General features: G+C 41.7%; 1 protein-coding gene across 3 annotated transcripts in view; it reads right to left on the minus strand.

Annotated features, from left to right (window-relative positions):
- The window catches only part of ALDH1L1 (aldehyde dehydrogenase 1 family member L1), a 98,556-nt gene extending 75,996 nt beyond the window's left edge, over positions 1–22,560 (minus strand). The window contains exons 1-2 of one of the 3 annotated variants that reach the window (XM_034998267.1): positions 22,412–22,560; positions 11,350–11,420 (exon numbers count right to left, since the gene is read on the minus strand). The gene's annotated coding sequence lies outside the window, so the exon portion shown is untranslated. The remainder of the gene's footprint in view (positions 1–11,349; positions 11,421–22,411) is intronic. The other 2 variants (XM_034998269.1, XM_034998268.1) reach the window with 2 other exon arrangements.
- Between the last annotated feature and the right edge of the window lie 4,124 nt (positions 22,561–26,684).

Here is a 26,684-nt window from a genome sequence, read left to right on the forward strand (position 1 = left end):
TGGTTTCACTTATTTGTGGAACATAAGGAATAACATGGAGGACATTAGGAGAAGGAAGGGAAAAATAGGGGAGGGGGAATTGGAGGGAGAGATGAACCATGAGAGACTATGGACCTGAGAAACAAACAGGGTTCTAGAGGGGAGGGGGGAGGGGGGATTGGTTAGCCCGGTGATGGGTATTAAGGAGGGCACGTGGTGCATGGAGCACTGCGTGTTATACGAAAACAATGGATCATGGATCACTACATCAAAAACTAATGATGTAATCTACGGTGACTAACATAATATAATAAAATTAAAAACTACCAAAAAAAAAGTTCATAAATAAAATATTTACAAATGCAAAAAAAAAAAAAAGAACTTGCCATTTTAATCATTTCTAAATGTGCAGTTCAGACATTTTTTACATTCACAGTATTGTGTAAGCATCACAACTATTTCATCACCCCAAACAGAAACTCTATGTTTATTAAGCAATAACTTCCCATTTCCAACCACCATCAGTATCCCCTGTTAACCTCTAATCTACTTTCTGTCTCTACAAATTTGACTATTCTTGGTATAACATATAAGTGGAATCATACAATATTTTCCTTTTGTATCTGGCTTAGTTCACTTAGCACAATGTTTCCAAGGTTTAAGCATGTTGTAGCATGTGTCAGAACTTTACTCCTTTTTATGAAGGAATTTTATCTATTTGTGTGTATGCATGTGCGTGCATGTCTGTATACATCCATTCATCTATTGATGCACACTGGGCCATTTCTACCTTTTGGCTATAGTGAATAATGCTGCAATGAACATTGGTATACAAGTATCTGTTCGAACTCAGGAAACAACAGATGTTGGCAAGGTTGTGGAGAAAGGGGAACCCTCTTACACTGTTGGTGGGAATGCAAACTGGTGCAATCTCTCTGGAAAACAGTACAGGGGTTCCTCAAAAAGTTAAAAATAGGGGCACCTGGGTGGCTCAGTCGTTAAGCATCTGCCTTTGGCTCAGGTCATGATCCCAGCAAGGGTCCTGGGATGGAGCCCCACATTGGGCTCCCTGCTCAGCGGGAAGCCTGCTTCTCCCTCTCCCTTTCCCTCTCCCACTCCCCTTGCTTGTGTTCCTTCTCTTGCTGTGTCTCTCTCTATCAAATAAATAAATAAAATCTTTTTTAAAAAAAGTTAAAAATAGAACTACCCTATGACCCAGGAATGCACTACTAGGTGTTTATCCAAAGGATACACACATAGTGATTCGAAGGGGTACATGCACCCCAATGTTTATAGCAGCAATGCCCACAATTGCCAAAATACACACACACACACACACACACTGGAATATTACTCAGCCATCAAAAAGAACGACATCTTTCCATTTGCAATGACATGGATGGAATGAGAGGGTATTATGCTAAGCAAAATAAATCAGTCAGAGAAAGACAAATACCATTGATTTCACTCATATGTGGAATTTAAGAAACAAAACAGATGAACATGGGGGAAGGGAAGGAAAAATAAGTAAGATGAAAACAGAGAGGGAGGCAAACCATAAGAGACTCTTAACTACAGGGAACAAACTGAGTGTTGCTGGAGGGGCGGTGTCTGGGGGAGTGGGGTAACTGGGTGATGGGCATTAAGGAGGGTACTTGATGTAATGCGCACTGGGTGTTGTATGCAACTGATGAATCACTGAATTCTACCTCTGAAACTAATACGACAGTGTATGTTAATTAAATTGAATTTAAATACAAAATTTAAAAATAAAAATTTAAAAATAAAAAAATGAAACCAAGTATCTGTTTGAATATCTGTTTTGTGAAACAATTAAAAATGGAAAAAAGACTTGAATGGACAGTTCTCCAATGAAGATATACAAATGGTCAATAAGCACATAAAAAAATGTTCAACCTTATTAGTCAGTAGGGAAATGTCAATTATAATGAAATTATATGCCAATTATAATGCCATTATAATGAAATATCACTTCATACCTACTTTGGTTCGTCTATAATATTTCAATAAGGGAAAACAAGTGTTGGCAAAGATGTGGAAAATTAGAACTATTATACATTGCTGGTAAAGAATGTAAAATGGTGCAGTCACTGTGGAAAAGAGTTTGGAGATCTTCAAAAATCCAAACATAAAATTACTATATTCCTCAGCAATTCCACTCCTAGGTATATTATATAATTGGGTTGTCTTTTTGTTTTTGAGTTGTAGGAATTCTTTATAAATTTTGAATATTAATACCTTATCACATATATAATTTGCAAATATTTTCTCCCATTTTGAAAGTGGTCTTTTCATTTTCTGGATAATATCCTTTGCTGCACAGAAGCTTTTAACTTTGGTGAAGTCAAATTTACCTATTTCTCTTTTGTTGCTTTTGGTATATATCTAAAATTCCAATGCCAAACACAACATCATGAAGATTTACCCCTATCTTTTCTTCTAGGGTTTTATGATTTAGCTGTTACGTTTAGGTGATTGACCAATTTTAAGTTAGTTTTTGTACATGCTGTGTGCTAGGGATCCCACTTCATTCTTTTACATGTGGAAATCCAGCTGCCCCAACAACATTTATTGAAGACACTAATCTTTCCCCATTTAGTGGATTTGTTAAAAACCAGACAAGTATGGGTTTATTTCTAGACTCCCACTTCTAACCATTGATCAGGGTGATGCTGTTTTGATTACAGTAGCTTTGTAGTAAGTTTTGAAATCAGAAAGTGAGTTCTCAAAAACAAACAAACAAAACACACACACACACAAACCCAAAAAAACAAACAAACAAAAAGAAAGTGAGTTCTTCAAATGTATTCTTTTTCAAGATTGTTTTGACTAGTTAGGGCCTCTTGCAATTACATCAGAGTTTTAGGATTGGCTTTTCTATTTCTGCCTAAAAGGCTCTTGAAATTTTGATAAGGATTGTGTTGTATCTGTAGATAACTTTGAGTAGTATTGTAAATATATTAAAGCTTTTTACCCATGAACATAGCGTGTCTTTATTTATTTAGGTCTTGTGTAATTTCCTTTAGTAATGTTTTATGATTTTCATTGTACAAGACTTTCACTTCTTTGGTTAAACTACTTCCTAGATGTTTCATACATTTTTTAAAGTTTTAGGTGTACAATTCAGTGATTCATTGCTTTCATACAATACCCAGGGCTGCTAGAGGAGGCAAGATGGTGAAGGAGTAGGGAACCATGTTTCATCTGGTCTGTTGAATTTAGCTAGATGACTATCAAATCATCCTGAACACCCATGAATTCAACCCAAGATGTAAGAAAAGAGTATTTGGAACTCTACAAGTAGAAAAGCAACCACTTTTTGCAAAGTAGGATGTGTGGAGAAATGATTCAGAGGGGATATATCAGAAGGTAATTGGCGGGGGTTGGGGGAAGCCTCAGTAAGCCAGCTACCAGAAAGTGATATAGCCCCAGAGGGCAAAATCAGCACCCTTAGAAATCTGCTCCAGGGACGCCTGGGTGTCTCAGTCGGTTAAGCATCTGCCTTCAGCTCAGGTCATGATCCCAGGGTCCTGGGATTGAGTCCCGCATTGGGCTCCCTGCTCTGCAGGGAGCCTGCTTCTCCCTCTGCCTCTGCCTCTCTCTCATGAATAAATAAATAAAATCTTAAAAAAAAATCTGCTCCAGTGAGAGATATCCCTGCATGAAAGGTGCTCAGATGGTGAAACGGGGCATAATTCTAAGTGGGACAGTGTGGTCTCAGGATCCCTGGAGTCACAGAAAGAATGGGGGTGCCTGAGCCAGTAGAGTTCCCAAGCAGTGGAGTGGGGAAACTGTTTACACCCAGCGAGACTGGGAGGGGACTCTCAGCCCCCTTCACCATAAACCATGAGCCATGGCCCCACCAGGTGACTGCTCTCTATGTGGGGACCCTACAAAGGACAGGAATGTGGGGACCAACCTTCTTGCCCTGGGAGGGGCGGAGCATTGTGCACATGACCGGGGGACAGCTCTCAGTGCCAGAGCCTTGCAAAAGACAGGAAAGTGATGACCCTCCACCTTCCCTGGGTAGGGATGGAGCGGGTGCACACATGATCCTGAGACCACTTTCCGTGCCAGGGCCCTACAAAGTGCAGAAGTCCAGGACCCTCTGCCTTCCCCCCGGGAGGATCAGTGTGAGTGCACAACCCAGGAGTCAGCAGCATTTGGCACACACAAAAGTGAAGACCACTTATCCCTGAGGGTTTACTGAAGAGAGGGGACCATGATCTTTTGGCTCTGGGGCTGGAGATCAGGGCATAGCCATTTTTATTTTGATCTTCTAAGGAGGCACTGAAAGGCTTCAGGGAAAAAAAGCCACAGAGAGCAACCAAAAACAGCTTAACACTGAGCCTGGCTCCCTGGCAAGGGGCAGGCAAAGACACCTGAGAATCAGCACAGCAGGCCCCTCCTCCAGAAGAGGTGAAGAGCAAGTTTATGGAAGACACAAGACTGTAAAACTCCAGCACTAGGGGAAAATTATATATAGAATTGGAGGGGTTTTTTTCTCATGATTATTTTATTTTATTTATGTTATGTTATGTTATGTTTTATGTTATGTTATGTTATGTTATGTTAATCACCATACATTACATCATTAGTTTTTGATGTAGTGTTCCATGATTCATTGTTTGCATATAACACCCAGTGCTCCATTCAATACGTGCCCTCTTTAACACCGATCACCAGGCTAACCTATTCCCCACCCCCCTCCCCTCTAGAATGCTCAGTTTGTTTCTCAGAGTCGATAGTCTCTCATGGTTCGTCTCCCCCTCCAATTTCACCCCTTCATTTTTCCCTTCCTACTATCTTCTTCTTTTAACATATAATGTATGTATTTAACATATACTGTGTTTCAGAGGTACAGGACTGTGATTCATCAGTCTTGCACAATTCACAGCGCTCACCACAGCACATACCCTCCCCAGTGTCCATCACACAGCCACGCCATCCCTCCCACTCCCTACCACTCCAGCAACACTCAGTTTGTTTCCTGAGATTAAGAATTCCTCATATCAGTGAGGTCATATGATACATGTCTTTTTCTGATTCACTTATTTCACTCAGCATAAAACCCTCCAGTTCCATCCACGTCTTTGTGAATGGCAAGATTTCATTCCTTTTGAGAACTGCATAATATTCCATTGTATATAAATACCACATCTTCTTTATCTGTTCATCTGTCAATGGACATCTTGGCTCTTTCCACAGTTCGGCCATTGTGGACATTGCTGCTATGAACATCAGGGTGCATGTACCCCTTTGGATCCCTACATTTTTATCTTTGGGATAAATACCCAGTAGTGCAATTGCTGGTTCATATGGTAGCTCTATTTACAACTTTTTGAGGAACCTCCATACTGTTTTCCAGAGTGGCTGTACCAGCTTGCATTCCCACCAAGAGTGTAGGAGGATTCCCATTTCTCCACATCCCCACCAACATCTGTCATTTCCTGACTTGTTAATTTTAGTCATTCTGACTGGTGTGAGGAGGTATCTCATTGAGGTTTTGATTTGGATTTCCCTGATGCCAAGCGATGTTGAGCACTTTTTCATGTGTCTGTTGGCCATTTGGATGTCTTCTTTGGAGAAGTGTCTTTTCATGTCTTCTGCCCATTTCTTAATTGGATTCTTTGTTCTTTGGGTGTAGAGTTTGATAAGTTCTTTATAGATTTTGGATACTAGCCCTTTATCTGATATGTCATTTGCAAATATCTTCTCCCATTCTGTCAGTTGTCTTTTGGTTTTGTTGACTGTTTCTTTTGCCGTGCAAAAGCTTTTTATCTTGATGAAGTCCCAATAGTTTATTTTTGCCCTTGCTTCCCTTGCCTTTGGCGATGTTTCTAGGAAGAAGCTGCTGCAGCTGAGGTCGAAGAGGTTGCTACCTGTGTTCTCCTCTAGGATTTTGATGGAATCCTGTCTCACATTGAGGTCTTTCAACCATTTTGAGTCTATTTTTGTGTGTGGTGTAAGGAAATGGTCCAGTTTCATTCTTCTGCATGTGGCTGTCCAATTATCCCAACACCATTTGTTGAAGAGACAGTCTTTTTTCCATTGGACATTCTTTCTTGCTTTGTCGAAGATGAGTTGACCATAGAGTTGAGGGTCCATTTCTGGGCTCTCTCTTCTGTTCCATTGATCTACGTGTCTGTTTTTGTGCCAGTACCATGCTGTCTTGATGATGACAGCTTTGTAACAGACCTGAAGTCCGGAATTGTGATGCCACCGCTTTGCTCTTCTTTTTCAACATTCCTCCAGCTATTCGGGGTCTTTTCTGGTTCCATACAAATTTTAGGATTATTTGTTCCATTTCTTTGAAAAAAGTTGATGGTATTTTGATAGGGATTGCACTGAATGTGTAGATTGTTCTAGGTAGCATTGACAGCTTCACAATATTTGTTCTTCCAATCCATGAGCATGGAACATTTTTCCATTTCTTTGTGGCGTCTTCAATTTCTTTCATGAGTATTTTATAGTTTTCTGAGTACAGATACTTTGCCTCCTTGGTTAGATTTATTCCTAGATATCTTATGGTTTTGGGTGCAATTGTAAATGGGATGGACTCCTTAATTTCTCTTTCTACTGTCTTGTTGTTGGTGTATAGAAATGCCACTGATTTCTGTGCATTGATTTTATCTCCTGCCACTTTACTGAATTCCTGTATGAGTCCTACCAGTTTTGGGGTGGAGTCTTTTGGGTTTTCCACATAAAGTATCATATCATCTGCAAAGAGCGAGAGTTTGACTTCTTCTCTGCTAATTCGGATGCCTTTTATTTCTTTTTGTTGTCTGATGGCTGAGGCCAGGACTTCTAGTACTATGTTGAATAGCAGTGGTGTTACTGGACATCCCTGCCATGTTCCTGACCTTAGGGGGAAAGATCTCAGTTTTCCCCATTGAGAATGATATTCGCTGTGGGTTTTTCACAGATGGCTTTTATGACATTGAGGTGTATACCCTCTATCCCTACACTCTGAAGAGTTTTGATCAAGAAAGGATGCTGTATTTTTCAAATGCTTTTTCTCCATCTATTAAGAGGATCACATGGTTCCTGTTCTTTCTTTTGTTAATGTGTTCTATCACATGACTGATTTGCAGATGTTGAACCAACCTTGCAGCCCAGGGATAAATCCCACTTGGTCATGGTGAATAATCTTTTGAATGTCCTGTTGGATCTTATTGGCTGGTATTTTGGTGAGAATTTTTGCATCCATGTTCATCAAGGATATTGGTCTGTAATTCTCCTTTTTGATGGGGTCTTTGTCTGGTTTTGGGATCAAGGTAATGCTGGCCTCATAAAAAGAGTTTGGAAGTTTTCCTTCCGTTTTGATTTTTTGGAACAGTTTCAGAAGAATAGATATTAAGTCTTCTTTAAATGTTTGGTAGAATTCCCCTGGGAAGCCATCTGGCCCTGGGCTTTTGTTTTTTGGGAGATTTTTGATGACTGCTTCAATTTCCTTAGTGGTTATAGGTCTGTTCAGGTTTTCTATTTCTTCCTGGTTCAGTTCTGGTAGTTGATACATCTCTAGGAATGCATCCATTTCTTCCAGGTTATCTAATTTGCTCGCATAGAGTTGCTCATAATATGTTCTTATAATTGTTTGTATTTCTTTGGTGTTGGTTGTGATTTCTCCTCTTTCATTCATAATTTTATTTATTTGGGTCCTTTCTCTTTTCTTTTTGATAAGTCTGGCCAGGGATTTATCAATCTTATTAATTCTTTCAAAGAACCAGCTCCTGGTTTCATTGACCTATTCTACTGTTCTTTTGGTTTCTATTTCATTGATTTCTGCTCTGATCTTTACTATTTCTCTTCTCCTTCTGGGTTTAGGCTTTATTTACTGTTCTTTCTCCAGCTCCTTTAGGTGTAGGATTAGGGTGTGTACTTGAGACCTTTCTTGTTTCTTGAGAAAGGCTTGTATTGCTATATACTTTCCTCTCAGGACTGCCTTTGCTGCATCCCAGAGATTTTGAACAGTTGTGTTTTCATTTTCATTTGTTTCCATGGATTTTTTAAATTCTTCTTTAATTTCCTGGTTGACCCATTCATTCTTTAGTAGGATGCTCTTTAACCTCCAGGTATTTGAGTTCTTTCCAACTTTCCCCTTGTGTTTGAGTTCTAGTTTCAAAGCATTGTGGTACAAAAATATGCAGGGAATGATCCCAATCTTTTGGTACTGGTTGAGACCTGATTTGTGACCTAGGATGTTATCTGTTCTGAAGAATGTTCCATGGGCACTAGAGAAGAATGTGTATTCTGTTGCTTTGGGATGGAATGTTCTGAATATATCTGTGAAGTCCATTTGGTCCAGTGTGTCTTTTAAAATCTATATTTCCTTGTTGATATTTTTCTTAGACGATCTGTCCATTTCAGTGAGGGGGGTGTTAAAGTCCCCTACTATTATTGTATTGTTGTTGATGTGTTTCTTTGCTTTTGTTATTAATTGGCTTATATAATTGGCTGCTCCCATGTTAGGGGCATAGATATTTACAATTGTTAGCTCTTTTTCTTGGATAGACCCTTTAAGTATGATATAGTGTCCTTCCTCATCTCTATTATAGTCTTTGGTTTAAAATCTAATTTGCCTGATATAAGGATTGCCACCCCAGCTTTCTTTTGGTGTCCATTAGCATGGTAAATGGTTTTCCACCCCCTCACTTTAAAAATAGAGGTGTCTTTGGATCTAAAATAATTCTCTTGGAGACAGCATATTGATGGGTCTTATTTTTTTATCCACTCTGATACCCTGTGTCTTTTGATTGGGGCATTTAGCCCATTTACATTCAGGGTAACTATTGAAAGGTATGAATTTAGTGCCATTGCATTGCCTGTAAGGTGACTGTTACTTTATATTGTCTGTGTTCCTTTCTGGTCTATGTTGCTTTTAGGGTCTCTCTTTGCTTAGAGGACCCCTTTCAATATTTCTTGTAGGGCTGGTTTTGCGTTTGCAAATTCCTTTAGTTTTTGTTTGTCCTGGAAGCTTTTTACCTCTCCTTCTATTTTCAATGACAGCCTAGCTGGACATAGTATTCTTGGCTGCATATTTTTCCATTTAGTGCTCTGAATATATCATGCCAGTCCTTTCTGGCCTGCCAGGTCTCTCTGGATAAGTCTGTTGCCAATCTAATGTTCCTACCATTGTAGGTTACAGATCTCTTGTCCTGAGCTGCTTTCAGGATTTTCTCTTTGTCTCTGAGACTTGTAAGTTTTTGCTATTAGATGTTGGGGTGTTGGCTTATTTTTATTGATTTTTAGGGGGTTTCTCTCTGCCTCCTGGATTTTGATGCCTGTTTCCTTCCCCAAATTAGGGAAGTTCTCTGCTATGATTTGCTCCAATAAACCTTCTGCCCCCCTCTCTCTTTCTTTTTCATCTGGAATCCCAATTATTCTAATATTCTTTCATCTTATGGTACCACTTATCTCTCAAATTCTGCCCTCGTGATCCAGTGGTTTTTATATCTCTCTTTTCCCCAGCTTCTTTATTTTCCATGATTTTGTCTTCTATATCAGTAATTCTCTCTTCTGCCTCATTTATCCTAGCAGTTAGAGCCTCCATTTTTTATTTCACCTCATTAATAGCCTTTTTGATATCAACTTGGTTAGATTTTAGTTCTTTTATTTCTCCAGAAAGGGTTTCTCTAATATCTTCCATGCTTTTTTCAAGCCCAGGTAGTATCTTTAAAATAATCATTCTGAACTCTAGTTCATCTTACTGATGTCCGTATTGATTAGGTCCCTGGCAGTTGGACTGCCTCTTGTTCTTTTTTTTGAGGTGATTTTTTCTATCTGGTCATTTTGTCCAGAAGACAACAAATGAATGAGAGAACAAAATGCTAACAGGGTAACAATGACCCTGGGAAAATATACACTAAACAAATCAGAAAAGACCTGAAACTGGGGGGAAAGAAAGAAAAAAGAAAAACTAGAAAAAGAAAAAAAATATTTAAAAAAAAGAGAATATGATCAAATATGATCCAGCTGGTGCATAGATCAGTGACACACACTAGCTTTTGGGCATATTTTGGTCTGTTAGAAGAAAGTGCCTCCCAAAATTTTAAAGAAAGAAAAACTTACATATGTGCAAAAATAAGGGTAAATACAATGAAGGGATGGAATATGATTATAAAGATGAAAATTATAAAAGATTTTATAAAAGGAGTTAATAAGAAAGGAAGTGGTTTGAAAAAAGGAAGAAGAGGAATTAAAAAAGAAAAAAAAGGGGGGGTGGAGAATGTGATCAGGCAGGAGAGTAGAACAAAACCATACAGTAGAGATTTAGGGTATATTTTGGTCTGGTAGAAGAAACTGTATCCCCAAATTTTAAAGTGAAAACAACTTATATGTATACCAAAAATAAGGTTAACTACTATGAAGGAATAGAATATGACTCTAAAAATGAAAAATAAAAAAGATTCTTAAAAAAGGGATGATAAAATGTTGGTTGAGAAAGGGAAAAAGAAAAATTTAAGAAAAAGAAAAAGAAAATTAAAAAACTTAACTTTGAAAGACTAAAGAATCAGGAGGAAAAAAGTCATGAATTCTGTGTGCTGTATTCCCCTAGCACTGGAGTTCTGCCATTCTCATCCATCGGTAAACTTGGTCTTGCCTGGCTGTTCTTGCTGGTCTTCGGGGACAGGGGCCTGTTGCCATGGTTCCCAAATGTCTTTGCTGGAGGTAGAATTGCCCTGCCCTTGCCTGGTCTGGGCTAAGTAATCTGCTTGGGTTTGCTCTCAGAAGCTTTTGTTCCCTGCAAGCTTTTGGTACAGCTTTGGAGGATGAGAGTGAAAATGGCAGCCTCCCAGTGTCTGCCCCGGAGGAGCGGGAACTCAGGGCCTTGCTCCTCAGTGAGCCCCCAGAGAAAAGCAGTCACTCCCGTCTCCCTGGTCTCTGGCCCCACTCTGTGCTCACCTGGCCTGTGACCTAGCATTTCTATCTCTGGCACACGACCACGTGTGGAGTCTCCAAACCCAGCAGATTCCTGCAGTGTTCTCCCACACCACTCCTCCCAGGGGAGGAAGGAGAGTCTCCCCGGATCTGCTGCTTGTTGGGTCCCTGCTGGAGTAGCAGTGGCCTGACTGTGCCACAGATCATGGTTTATGGCAATCCCGAGCTGAGAGCCCATTCCTTGGCTCCATCTCTGTAGCCAGTTTCCCTGCTCTGATACCTGGGAGCTCTGCTGCACTCAGGCACCCCTAGTCTTTCTGTAGCCCCAAGTGTCCTGAGACCACACTGTCCCAGCGAGGCTTCCACACACCTCCCCCCACCTCTCCACTTAGTGGCCGATAGAGGACCCCTCCCCTGCTGTCTATCCTCCCGAATATTGCCTCGGATTCACTTCTCCACATGTCCTACCTTCCAGAAAGTGGTCACTTTTCTGTTCAGAGAGTTGCTGCTATTCTTTTCTTCGATCTCCAGTTGAGTTCCTAGGTGAAAGAAGAGAGAATTAGCAGTATAGAAGACCAAATGATGGAAAATAAAGAAGCTGAGAAAAAGAGAGATAAACAACTACTGGATCACGAGTGCAGAATTTGAGAGATAAGTGATACCATAAGATGAAACAATATTAGAATTGGGATCCCAGAAGAAGAAGAAAGAGAGAGAGGGGCAGAAGGTATAATGGAGCAAATTATAGCAGAGAACTTCCCTAATTTGGGGAAGGAAACAGGCATCAAAATCCAGGAGGCAGAGAGAAACCCCTAAAAATCAATAAAAATAAGTCAACACCCCAACATCTAATAGTAAAAACTTACAAGTCTCAGAGACAAAGAAAATCCTGAAAGCAGCTCGGGACAAGAGATCTGTAACCAAAAATGGTAGAAACATTAGATTGGCAACAGACCTATCCACAGAGACCTGGCAGGCCAGAAAGGACTGGCATGATATATTCAGAGCACGAAATGAGAAAAATATGCAGCCAAGAATACTATATCCAGCTAGGCTGTCATTGAAAATAGAAGGAGAGATAATAAACTTCCAGGACAAACAAAAACTAAAGGAATTTGCAAACACGAAACCAGCCCTACAAGAAATATTGAAAGGGGTCCTCTAAGCAAAGAGAGAGCCTAAAAACAACATAGACCAGAACGGAACACAGACAATATACAGTAACAGTCACCTTACAGGCAATACAATGGCATTAAATTCATACCTTTCAATAGTTACCCTGAATGTAAATGGCTAAATGCCCCAATCAAAAGACACAGGCTGTCGATTGGTTAAAAAACAAAACAAAACAAAACAAATAAGACCCATCAATATACTGCCTGCAAGAGACTCATTCTAGACCCAAAGACACCTCTGGGTTTAAAGTGAGGGTGTGGGAAACCATTTACCACACTAATGGTCATCAAAAGAATGCTGGGGTGGCAATCCTTATATCAGACAAATTAGATTTTAAACCAAAGACTTAAACTTCATTAAACCATTAAAAAAATTAAAAGTAAAGAAAAAAATAGCAAGACCTATCCATATACTGTCCACAAGAGACTCACTTTAGACCTAAAGTCACCTCCAGACTGATTGTGAGGGGTCGAGAACAATTTATCATGCTAATGGACCTCAAAAGAAAGCTAGGAAAGCAATTCTCATATCAGGCAAATTAGATCTTAAACCAAAGACCATAGTAAGAGATGAAGAGGTACACTATATCATAATTAAAGGGTCTACCCAACAAGGACTAACAATTATAAATATTTATGCTCCTAATTTGGGAGCAGCCAATTATATCAACCAATTAATAACCAAATTGAAGAAACATATTGATAACAATAGATTAATAGTAGGGGACTTTAACACCCCACTCATAGTAATGGACAGATTATCTAAGAAGATCAACAAGGAAACAAGGGCTTTAAATGACAAACTGGACCAGATGGACTTCACAGATATATTCAGAACATTCCATCCTAAAGCAACAGAATACACATTCTTCTCGAGTGCACATGGAACTTTTTCCAAAATAGATCACATCCTGGGTTACAAATGAGGTCTCAACTATACCAAAAGATTGGGATTATTCTCTGCCTATTCTCAGTCCACAGTGCTTTGAAACTTGAACTCAATCACAAGTGGAAATTTGGAAGGAACTCAAACACGTGGAGGTTAAAGACCATCTTACTAAAGAATGAATGGGTCGACCATGAAATTAAAGAATAATTTAAAAAATTCATAGAAAATAATGAAAATTAAAACACAAATGTTCAAAACCTTTGGAATACAGCAAAGGCGGTCCTAAGAGAGAAGTACATTGCAATACAAGTGTCTCTCAAAAAATTTTTTAAAATCTCAAATATACAAGCTAACTTTACACCTAAAGGAACTGCAGAAAGAACAGCAAGTAAAGCCTAAACCAAGCAGGAGAAGAGAAATAATAAAGATTAGAGGAGAAATCAATGAAATAGAAACCAGAAGAACAGTAGAATAGATCAACAAAAATAGAACCTGGTTCTTTGAAAGAATTAAGATTGATAAACCCCTAGCCAGACTTATCAAAAAGAAAAGAGAAAGGACCCAAATTAATGAAATCATGAATGAAAGAAGAGAGATCATGACCAACACCAAGGAAATACAATTTTAAGAACATATTATAAGCAACTACATGCCAAAAAATTAGGCAATCTGGAAGAAATGGATGCATTCCTGGAAACTTATAAACTACCAAGACTGAAACAGGAAGAAATAGAAAAACTGAACAGACTCATAATCAGCAAGGCAGTTGAAGTACTAACCAAAAACCTCCCAAAAAACAAGAGTCCAGGGCCAGATGGTTTCCCAGGGAAATTCTACCAAACACTTAAAGAAATAATACCTATTCTACTGAAGCTGTTTCAAAAAATAAAAATGGAAGGAAAACTTCCAAACTCATTCTATGAAGCCAGCATTACCTTGATCCTAAAACCAAAGACCCCATCAAAAAGGAGAATTACAGGGGCGCCTGGGTGGCTCAGTCAGTTAAGTTTCTGCCTTTGGCTCAGGTCATGATCCCAGGGTCCTGGAGCCTGCTTCTCCCTCTCCTCCCCACTCGTACTCTCTCTCTCAAATAAATAAATAAATAAATAAATTTTTAAAAGGAGAATTACAGACCAATATCCCTGATGAACATGATGCCAAAAAATTCGACAGAATTCTAGCCAATTGGATCCAACAGTACATTGAAAAGATTATTCACCATGACCAAGTGGGATTTACTCCTGGGATGCAAGCGTGGTCCAACATGTGCAAATCAATCAATGTGATACATCACATTAATAAAAGAAAGGACAAGAACCATACAATCTTCTCCATTGATGCAGAAAAAGCATTTTGCATATAATACAGCATCCTTTCTTGATTAAAACTCTTCACAGTGTAGGGATAGAGGGAACATACCTCAATATCATAAAAGCCATCTGCAAAAAGCCCAAGCAAATATAATTCTCAATGGGGAAAAACTGAGAGCTTTTCCCTTAAAAGCAGGAACACAACAGGGGTGCCCACACTCACCACTGCTGTTCAACATAGAAGTAGAAGTTGTAGCCCCAGCAATTAGACAACAAAAAGAAATAAAAGGCATTCAAATTGGCAAAGAAGAAGTCAAACTCTCACTCCTCACATATGACATGATACTTTACATAGAAAACCCAAAAGACTCCACCCCAAAATTGCTAAAACTCATACAGCAATTCAGCAACATGGCAGGATATAAAATCAATACACAGAAATCAGTTGCATTTCTTTACACTAACAATGAGACAGAAGAAAGAGAAATTAAGGAACTGATCCCATTTACAATTGCACCAAAAACCATATGATACCTAAGAATAAACCTAACTGAAGAGGTAAAAGATCTGTACTCTGAAAACTGTAGAACACTTAGGAAAGAAATTGAGGAAGACACAAACAGATGGAAAACATTCCATGTTTATGGATTGAAAGAATAAATATTGTTAAAATGTCTATGCTACCTAGAGCAATCTACACATTCAATGCAATCCCTACCAAAATGCCATCAACTTTTTTCACAGACCTGGACCAAATAATCCTAAAATTTGTATGGAACCAGAAAAGACCCCTAATAGCCAAAGGAATGTTGAAAAAGAAAACCAAAGCTGGTGGAATCACAATGCCAGACTTTAAGCACTATTACAAAGCTGTAATCATCAAGACATTATGGTACTGGCACAAAAACAGACACACAGATCAATGGAACAGAAGAGAGAGCCCGGAAATGGATCTTTGATAAAGCAGGGAAGAATGTCCAGTGGAAAAAAGACAGTCTCTTCAACAAATGGTGTTAGGAAAATTGGACAGCCACATGCAGAAGAATGAAACTAGAACATTTCCTTACACCACACACAAAAATAGACTCAAAATGGATGAAAGACCTCAATGTGAGAGGAATCCATCAAAATCCTAGAGGAGAACACAGGCAGCAACCTCTTCAACCTCGAACGCAGCAACTTCTTGCTAAACACATCTCCAGAGGCAAGGGAAAGAAAAGCAAAAATGAACTACTAGGACTTCATCAAGATAAAAAGCTTTTGCACAGCAAAGGAAACAGTTAATAAAAACCAAAAGACAACTGATGGAATGGGAGAAGATATTTGCAAATGATTTATCAGATAAAGGGTTAATATCCTTAATCTATAAAGAACTTAACACACTCAACACCCAAAGAACAAATGATCCAATCAGGAAATGGGCAGAAGACATGAACAGACATTTTTCCAAATAAGACATCCAAATGGCCAACAGACACATGAAAAAGTGTTCAACATCGCTTGGCATCAGGGAAATCCCAATCAAAACCTCAATGAGCTACCACCTCACACCAGTCAGAATGGCTAAAATTAACAAGTCAGGAAACGACAGATGTTGGCGGGGATGCGGAGAAAGGGAAACCCTTTCCCCTTTCCCACTGTTGGTGGGAATGCAAGCTGGTGCAACCACTCTGGAAAACAGTATGGAGGTTCCTCAAAAAGTTGAAAATAGAGCTACCCTACCACCCAGCAATTGCACTACTGGGTATTTACCCCAAAGATACAAATGTAGTGATCCAAAGGGACACCTGCACCCCAATGTTTATAGCAGCAAGGTCCATAATAGCCAAACTATGGAAAGAGCCCAGATGTCCATCGAGAGATGAATGGATAAAGAAGAAGTGGTATATATATACAATGGAATATTATGCAGCCATCAAAAGGAATGAAATCTTGCCATTTGCAATGACATGGATGGAACTAAAGGGTATTATGCTAAGGGAAATAAGTCAATCAGAGAAAGACAAGTATCATATGATCTCGCTGATATGTGGAATTTGAGAAACAAGGCAGAGGACCAGGGGGAAGAGAGGAAAAAATGAAACAGGACAAAACCAGAGGGGGAGACAAGCCATAAGAGACTCTTAATCTCAGGAAACAAACTGAGGGTTGCTGGAGTGGTGGGGGGTGGGAGGGATGGAGTGGCTGGGTGATGGACTTTGGGGAGGGTATGTGCTATGGTGAGCGCTGTGAATTGTGCGAATCACAAACCTGTACCCCTGAAACAAATAACACATTATATGTTAATAAAAAAGACACAATTTACCAAAAGTTATATAAGGAAAAATAGAAATAGGCCTATATTTATTAAAGGCATTGAATCAATAATTAACACCCTTCCAAAATGAAAGCACCAACCTTCACTGGGAAATTCCACCAAACATTTAAGATTCAGATTCAATATCCAAAAGTCAATTAACGTAATAGATTACACCAACAGGACAAAGAAGGAAAATCATATGAACACATGAATAGATGCAGAAAAAGTATTTGACAAAATCCAACACTCATTCATGATAAAAATTCTCAGCAATCTAGGAATGGAGAGGAAGTTAACCTGATAAAGAACATCTACAAACAAACAAACCCTATAACTAACATCACACTTAATTGTGAGAAACTAGAAACTTTTCCACTAAGATCAGAAACAAGTCAAGGGTGCTCCCTTTCATTACTTCCGTTCAAAATTCTACTGGAAATTCTAGCAAAGAAATAAGAAAAGGTGATAAAAGCTATACAGATTGGAAAGAAGGAAATAAACTGTCTGTGTTCACAGATGACATGATTGTCTATATAGAAAATCTCAAAGAATCAACAAAAAACTACTGGAACTAATAAGTTCAGGTTACAGGAAGGTTACAGGAGAGAAAGTTAATATGCAAAAGTCAATTGCTTCTTATATGCCAGCAATAAACAATTGGAATTTGAAATTAAAAACACAATATCATTTACATTATCACCCCAAATTGGAATTATTTATGTGTAAATATAACAAGCTATGTGAGGAAAACCACAAGACTAATTAAGGAAGTGAAATAAAACCTAAATAAGTGGAGATATTAGGAAAACTCAATATTGTCAAGATATCAGTTCTTTCCAATTTGACCTTTGGATTCAACACAATCTCAATGAAAATCCCAGCAAGTTATTTTGTGGATAGCAACAAACTGATTTTAAAGTTTATACTAAAGGCAAAAGACCTGGAATATCCAACACAATAATGAAGGAGAGGGGCAAAGTCAAAATACTGACACTACCCAACTTCGGGATCAAGACAGTGTGATTTTGGCAAAAGAGTAGACAAATAGAAGATAGAATCACACAAAAAGTCACCTGATATTTGACGAAGTAGTAAAGGCAATTCAATAGAGAAAAGATAGACTTTTCAACAAATAATTCTTGAATGAATGGACATCCACATTAAAAAAAAACCCCTCAAATCAATACATCAATCACATGTAAAATTTACATTTTACATACCATTACAGGTGGAACACAGGAGATTTTATAGATAAAACTATAAAACTCCTGGAAGATAACATAGGAGAAAATCCAGATGATGCTGGGTCTGACTTTTTAGATATAACAACAAAACCATCGAAGAAAAAAAGTGATAAAATGAACTTTATTAGAATTAAAAAAACTGCTCTGCAAAAGACAAGCCACAGAGAGGGGGGAAAATCTGCAAAACACACATCTGATAAAGGAGTAGTATCCAAAATATACAAAGGAGTCTTAAAACTCAACAATAAGAAAACAATTCAACTAAAAATTGGAAAGATCTGAACAGACACCTCAGCAAGGAAGCAATACCAATGGGAAATGAATATACGAAAAGATGTTCAACATCACATGTCACTAGGAATTGCAAATTAAAACAACAATGAGATTCCACTGCAAATCTATTAGAATGACTAAAATCCAAAACACTAACCACACAAAATGCTGGTGAAGAGGTGGAGCAATAGGAACTCTCATTCATTGCTGGTGGGAATGAGAAATGGTACAGTCACTTTGGAAAATAGTTTGGTAGTTTCTTAAGAAAACTAAACACACTCTTACCATACAATTCAGCAATCACACTCCACAGTCTTTACCTAAATGAGTTGGCAATTTAGGGCCACACAAAAACCTGTACACAGATGTTTATAGCAGCTTTATTCATAATTACCTAAACTTGGAAGCAACCAAGATGTCCTTCAGTAGGTGAGTAGGTAAGTAAACTGTGGTCTATCCAGACAATAGGATTTTATTCTACGCTAAGAAGTGAGCTATCAAGCCATGAAAAGATACAGAGGAATTTTAATGCCTATTGCTAAGTGAAAGAAGCCAATTCTAAAAGGCTACATACTGTATTATTGTAACTATAATAACAGTCTCAAAACTAGGGAGAAAAAATTAGTGTTTGACAGGGGCTTGGAGGAGGGGGGAGAGGAATGAACAGGTGGAACACAGGAGATTTTTTCACAGTTACCTACTATAATGGCAGATGCAGGTCCTTATACATTTGTCAAAACCCACTGAATACATAACACAAAGAGTGATGTGAACTATGGACTTTAAGAATACTGTATCAATATCCACTCCTCCAGAGTAACAAGTGTGCCACACATTGGTGCTAATGCAAGGTGTTACTTATATATTTGGGACAGTGGAGGAGCATGGGGGCTGAGGGAGCATGTGGGAACTCTGTATTCTGCTCACTTGTTCTGTAAACTTAAAATTGTTCTAAAAACTAATTTAAACAAACAAACAAATCTAGGTCTATAGTTCACATTCTTACTTTAAAATGCAGTTCAATTGGGTTAAGATAAATATTTTAAAAATCAAATATAGGAAGAAAACATCATGGGCTTTAGAAACTTGACTCTAAAAGAAAAACATAAAGGAAGCATGTGATAAATTTTCATGCAGGGAGATTTTACATGTATCTGAAGCAATTTGCCAAAAGAATAAAAGCCCATTGCCAGAAGATGAATAAAAATGTGTTCAAATTACAATTAATCAAATAAATGCATAATAAAACGAGGGACTGTTTTTCTCCTATACAATTGGAAGGCACTTAAGACTATATAAATATCTGATGTTGTCTAGGTTATGGGAAAATGAACACTCTCCTGTCACACTAATGGGATAACAAATTGGCGCAAATTCTCTAAAGGAAAATTTGGCAATAAATATAAAAATCCTAGAAATGGTTCTTTTCTTTTGACTCAGCATTTTCACTTCTAAATTATGTTTGGGTGAGCAAATAAAGGCATGAGTACTGTAAAATTATGATACATTCACACTGGGTGGGCCATACAGCCGGTTAGGGCAACACACTTTGCTTCACCACCAGGAATATGAAGGCCATGACACCCCAACAGATAACAAGCCACCATGATTTTTAAAAGTGCTGTGTGTGTGTGTATGTTTGGGTACTTGCAGCGCAAAAACCTGGGAGGATTCACACAGAAATGTTAAATGTCACTGAGTAGAGTGGGTTTGGGGCATTTTCAATGACAGTAATTATCTTTTTTTACCAGAATGTTCTGGCTTTTTCTATCCTGAGCATATATTACTTGCAGGAAAGTAAAGCAGTACAAAAAAGATCCCTTTGGAAGCGGGGAGGTAGAGTCAGGGTAGCCACCAGGGGGGCTGTTGTCACAATCCAAGGAAGTTGAGCTTGGCAGGCACAGGTGCTCTGGGAGGGGCCTCAGCCAATCTGGACCTTTGGCCTCGGAAAAGATCAGGAACCACAAGGGGGCGGAGTCAGCGAAGGGACTACAGAGCTGTTACCAGGCAGCTGGGCTGGCTGGCAGGCAGCCAACAAGCCTCTTCTTCCTTCCTGAGTTGGCGTGCTCAGCACCGTTGCCCCGGCATTGCGTGGGTACACTCTGGGGCTGCCCTGGCAGCAGGAGGACTGTCAGGGCTTCCCAGGCTTCCTACCCCAAGCACCCAGCTCAGACCTCGCTCCCCAGTGAAATTTCCTTGCTACTTAGAGCTCATTGCCAAGTCCCTGAAACAGGCAGAGTGGCAGTCCCCTAGTGACTTCACTGCCTGGACGGTGACACTTTGCTAAGGGCAAAAGGCAATCTTAGCCTGACCTCCAGGACCCTGTAAGTCTACTTTAACATATAAAAATTCCTTTGGAAACTTCCTTTATCTCTACCCCCACCCCCCAAGATACATGTTGGCAATCATCCCCCACGTATATGACCCACAGATATACATCTGAAGGGTCTCATTAAGGGACAGGCTGGTCTAGGTAGGGAGAGATAGTTCGGGGGCCACAGGATCAGGCTCACAGCAATCCCAAAAATGCAGAGTTGTAAGAAAATCAGAGATAAGGGAACAAACGAGACCACCCTGCCCCTAGGTGTCAGAAGTGGGGTCTTGTTATAACAGTCACTTGTGACCAACAAAGAACTACCAGACCCTAAAAAGGAAGTAAGTTGTTAAAGGTGTAATCACTAGTCCTTATTGAATGGTGCTATCATTAGAGATGTTAAAAGGATTTAAGTTACCTGGTTAGTCTTCAATAAAAAACCAACCCTAAAAGCCCTCCGTGGCAACCCTGTAAGGACCCCTCTCACTCCTGAGAACTTTTTCTGTATCCTTGCTTAATAAAACTCTCTTTACTCACTCTCTTTTGTCCTAGAGATTCATTCTTCGACTCCGTGACACAAAAAACTCACTCCCCCGCTTTACCAGGACCCGGCTCTCAGACTCACCCAAGCTGGGTGGCACTGTGCAGGAGCAGCAGCTCGGGGCCACCTGTTCTCAAGCTGTGGTCCTGGGAGCCTGCAGAAGAATGCAGCTCTAGTAGCGGGGAGAGGCTCAGCCAAGCTGCAAGGCACAGCCCCAAGGCATCCCATTCCACCAGCTGCCTTGGGTGCAGCAGGGGAGGGGGGGCAGGAGAGGCAAGGGAGAGCAAAGCTGACTCTTCTTCGGCAATCAGTCTGCTCCATTAGGCACCTGGCAGGGAGGCTACTGTGTCCCTCCCACAGCAGGGTCCCTGGGGGGTCCTGTTTCATCTGCTGTCTTTCCCACTATCCTGTGCACAGGGGCTGGCCATGGTACAGGCTCCCCAGAACACCTGAGCCCGCAGACCTGTAATCAACCTTAAGGAATCGCTTTCAACTCTTAAGGCTCAATTTCCTTGTCTCCAAACGAGACGTCACAAGATTGTCTCCCAACATTGTCCTGAAGGTTAATACTCGTAGAAGGGACAGCTGCCCACATTCACAGAAGGTCTCCTAGGTCCAAAGTGCATAATCTCATGTCATTCTGAAGCAACTTAGTATTTATCCCTCCACCCCAATTTTAGCCAAAGAAACTAAGAGTCAGAGTTTGAGAAACTTGACCAAGATCACTGAGAAGCGAGGGAGTAGGGAGAAAATAGTCACCTGAAGCCAAAGCCCACCACCCTTAACTCAGCGTCTGAGCATACTTGTTAAATTCTATCTCCATCTGCACCTAAGGGATATTCCTGCCTCTTCTAGGGAGGTGACAAATGAGGGACCTGAACAGGTGCGGGGAGGAGGGGCTGGGCTCTAAGTAGCGCGACCTCAAGAACTGTGTTGGGGTCAAGCTGGGGCCCAGGGGTCAATGCTCTTGTGCACTAGGGACGGCGGAGGGGGAGGGGGTGGAAACTCTCCAATCACAAAAGGCCCTTGTGCCCGGCCCCCAGATTTGGCCAATCGGGGCGGGGGGGGGGCAATCTTTTCCACTCCCGAGAATGGGGTGAGGGACTTAGCCCAGCAGACCGAGGGCCCCTCCGCCACGGACCAGCCCTGTCACCTTCGACTTGTCCCTTTCTTTCTCTGATCCTCAGATAACGCCCGCCTCACAGGGCTGAGCGGGCTCGGTAAAGCGCCCTGCCCACCCGGCCCGGCTGGATCCTCGGCGAGCCCAAACCCTTTAGCCTGAGGACCCCTGGCTAAGCTGGAGGCTCGGCTGCCCCAGGGGGAATCCCGGACCTGGACCCCAGGCCCTGCGTCCCCGCAGCGAAGCTCGTGCGTCCACCAGGCGCCCCCACTGGGGGACCCGAGCCCAGAAACCCTGGAGTCGCGAGTTGGCAGCCTCCTTCCCTCGGAGGGTCGGGGCTCGGGGCTGGGGGTGGGGGGACTCACCAAGCGCGGGAGGAGGCACAGGAGTCGCGGGCCAGAAGGGACCTCTGAGAGCCTCGGTCGGGGGACAGAGGCTGGCGCAGGCCGGCCCAGGGCGGCGGAGAGGTGGGACCCGCCCCTGCCTGTCCCAGAGCCTCGGCCAAGGCCAGAGCCTCAGAAGGGAGGGGCCCCTGGCTGAGGCCAGAGGGGCGGGGCGCGGGGCGGGCGGAATGTCGCCCTGGGCAGGGGTGGGGAGGGCTCTCACTGGCTGTGTGAGTGTGGCCTGGGCGTGTCACTCACCCTCTCTGGGCTTGCTTGCATTTACAGGCGAAAGGACTTGCTATGGACCCTTCAGAATTCACAGGGCTTCGAAAAGGCTCAAATGTCTGGCGGTTAGGGATATCTGCAAGGCTGAGTTGGTGGGAAAAAACTCGCCAACCCTGATAATTTCACTCTCACTCACTCATTCAAGAATAATGTGCCAAGTTCCTACCGTCTGCAATGGACAAGGGCAGAGCCAAAGACAGTAACTGTGTCCAGGTGAATAATGGGGTTTCTGCCTGCCCAGCGCTCTTCCTGCCTGGTGCAGCCCCAGGCCTCCCTCTAGACAATTCTTCTTTTTGCTCCCTTCCACCTAGTCTGGTGCCCCGATGCCTCCCCTGTCTCAGGCAGGGTTATCTGTCCCACTCTGGGCCAAAGTCCAGAAAAGAGAATACAGAGGAAGATAAATCTGCACATTGTTTTCTGACTGTGAGCCCATGTCCAGTGGCTCCTGGACAAGCCACCAAGCATGCCCTTCCTGCCACACCTGCTGTTGGACTCTGCTATGGCCTTCTTAGCCTCGCTCCTGAGATTCTCTCCACCTGAGCTCAGCCACCTGGACCTCTACACAGTGCCTGAACACTCGAGTGTGTTCTGGCCTCAGGGCCTTTACACTGGCCCTTGCCAGAATGTTCCTCTCTCAAATACTACAGAGGCATGCCCCTGCCTTCACATCCTAGCTGATATATCCAATATCTGATCCAGAGCCTTAGAGAAGCTTTTCCAAGTCACACAATCTAAAGAAGTTTCTCAGCCAGTCCCCATCACTTCACTCTTTTATTTCCTGCACAGCACTTACTGCATATCTGACATTTTTTAGTTCATTATTTGGTTATTAATCTGCCTCTCCAGCTACTACAACTCTTTGAGGACAGGAAACCTGTAGAATGTGTTCACTTTTGTCAGGGGCCTGGACTGGGAAAATAGCATGAGCAGAGCTTTGAGGCTAGAATAGAGAAGGCAGAAGGATAGGTGACCGGAAATCCTGAAAAATGGGCTTGGGAGATTGGACACCCTTAAAAGTGTCAGGAAGTCAGGGAAGAACCCACAGCCTTAGCAGCGCATGGAGCTGAAGAGGAGGGGAGTTTACACAGAAAGTTTATGCGGTCACAGAGAAAATAGAAAATGCGCCAGATGAACCGGATGATCTGGCTAAGATTTCCAGGCAGAATGTTGAAGGTGCCTCCTGGCTTCTTATTGCTGCTTATACTAAAATGTGAGAGAAGAGAAATAAGCCAAAAGAGAGACTACTAAATAAAAAAGAATGCTGGTTTTGAAAGTTCCCAGATGTCAAATGATGCTAAAATTAACAAATGGTTTCCCGGCAAAGATGTAATGCGGGGCCATGCCAGGAAGAGATGGCATGATAAAGCCAAGGGGGTGGCTAAACATCCTTTGTTAAGTCCTCAAAAGGATCAAAAGTGGCACTTCAGAGTATTTGGTTAAACAGTAGGACTTCCAAGACACTTGAAGTTGCCATTTAGCAGAAGCCCAAGGTAGAGCAGGGTTTATCTCAAAGACATGTGTGGGTCTGCCAGTTGGCTAAAGGAATAAACCTCAATAAGATTCACAGAAGACACAAAGTTTTCAAAAGAATTACATTGACAAAACAGTGCCAACTTGGACTGAAAGAATCAGAGATAGTACTAAGTGAAAAGAGACTTCTAGAACCCCCTCCTCTCAAATTCTACTGGCAAGAAGCAGCCTGAGAAAGCACACAGATGCAAACACAGGCTGTATTTCATGGAAACAAAAGGACAACTTGGAGAGCAGAATGAAGAGTTCAAAGGGTGGAAGAAGAGCACAGAGAATCACATTCAGGCCAAAGTCGGCTTGAGTGCTAATCAAGGAACTTCCAACTTCTGCCCAGGTAGGGTTCAGAACTGTGTGCCTCCCATCCCGATCCCCTTGGAACAAGGATGTCTGTGGTGGTCATGCTGTGCCTGTCCCACCATTATATGTTGGGTGTGGGCAGGGGGGAAGGGGTGCAGACAGCTTGTCCCTTGAATCCATAGTTCTTCAGATAGTGATTGTACTCAAGGAGCTCCATGGAATGAAATATGCCCAAGGAGCTTCCTCCACATCAGGACCTGATTTAGATGCAGAGTCTAGGCTCTGAGCTGATTCTGTAATAGCATGGGACTTTTGGTGGGGGGTATTTGGAAGACTGCATATGTTTTGCATGTGGGAGGTCTGTAAATAATCTGTGGCCACTGGGTGGACTGTGGACTGGGTGGACACTTCCTGCATTCAAGAGGAGGAGTGCAATTCCTTAAGCCCTGGAGCATGGGCTGGATTCAATGACTTGCTTCTAACAAAGAGAACACATAGTAGAAGTGACAGCATGTGACTCCTAAATCTATACTATCATAGACTAGAGAGAGAAGCAGGGCCTGAGTTCATAGTGGCAGAGCCAGCTCTTCTATACCCTAGAATGATGATACTCTCTGAATGAGTCATACTGAGCCCACCTCTGCCAGTTCTGTTCACTGTGCCAGGAATGCCCCTTCACTTCATCTCTCTGAGCCCCAGTTATGCTTTGGGGATTGGTCTGTGCATTATCTCTTTTGGGAAGCCTTCCCCAACTCTCGTCCCTTGGGAATTCCCACACTCATAGCCCAGTTCACAGTCTAATATAATTTCCCTTATGTTTGTCTGTCTGTCTCCCTGTCTTTCAACTGTAAGACCCCTGAGGGCAAGGGCAGGGTCTACTTCATCTGTGTACCCCAGAGACTTGCACAGGACCTCACTCAGAAAAGGTACCAGTGTGTGAGTGTGGATGGAGGGTGTCCCAACAGAGAGACCCTCTCCTTGAGCTTTCTGCTGGTTCCTCAGTGACTGGGAATATAGTGAGTACTTGCAAGCCCTACGCTGTGGGTAAGCGGATTTGCAAGCCCTACACTGCAAGTAAGGGGATGGAGCTACTGCTCCAAACCTGAGGCAGTTTAGGAGGTGAGTCTGGCTCAGGCCCACACAGAAAAGTGACAAGATGGATAAAGAGATGGATTCTCTTTCTGTTGTGTAAGGATGATTCAGCTTATCTTTTGGGAACTCAATAACTGAGTGCTCTGTGTATGTTGCAAAGGAAACATTAACTTGCCAAGGTCTGTGGCCTATTGGAAAGCAAAGCTGGCAGGGTGCATGGCCTGAACTTTCTTTTCAAATCTGGGGCTAGTGCTCCACTTTGCTGAACTCCTAAGGCTTCCAGTTCAAATGCAAAGTGAGACCACCCCACACTTCTATCCCACCTTGTGAATAGCTCATGGTGTCATACGATGTCCTATCCCTTAGAATCTCTCCCCAGTGGGAGCTGAGCACTTAGAAGGGTTTTCCTTGATATTCCCTCTTAAAATGGCCAACCTGTGATTTTACATATTGTCATAGTTTGTTCCAGCTGTGATAGCACAATGCCAGACCAGGTGGCTTATAAACAACAACAATTTATTTCTCACAGTTCTGGAGGCTGGAAGTCCAAGCTAATGCCAGCATGCTCAGGTGAGGGCCCTCTTTTGGGGAACTTCTCGTTGTGTCCTCACATAGTGGAAGGGGCCAGAGAGCTCTGTGGAGTCTCTTTCATAAGGGCACTAATCCCCTTGGTGAGGGCTCCACCCTCATTACCTGATCACTCCCAAAGCCCTACTTCTAATCCTATCATCTTTGGGGTTAGGATTTCAACGTATGAATTTATAGAGGGGAAACAAATATTCAGACCATAGCACGTATAGAGGCAAAAATATGAGTTAGCTTTAATACAACTTAGGCCTTGAACCAGGATCCATCTGAGGACCCGGAATTACAAACGGAAATATTTCTGAAGAGCTAAGCTGATGGTCAGGAGGTTCACAGCCATCTCCTGTGAGGACCTTGCCAGCCTCCAGCAGAACCTGTTAACCCCTGTGTTAAATCAAAGCTTGGGGTTGTTTTGTGGTTGTATCCCAGTGCCCAGGACAGTCCCTAGCCTGAAGATAGGAGCTCA

The sequence above is a fragment of the Mirounga leonina genome, unplaced genomic scaffold (genome assembly GCF_011800145.1).
Source record: "Mirounga leonina isolate KUSES-001 unplaced genomic scaffold, KU_Mleo_1.0 Mir_94, whole genome shotgun sequence".
Taxonomy (NCBI): domain Eukaryota; kingdom Metazoa; phylum Chordata; class Mammalia; order Carnivora; family Phocidae; genus Mirounga; species Mirounga leonina.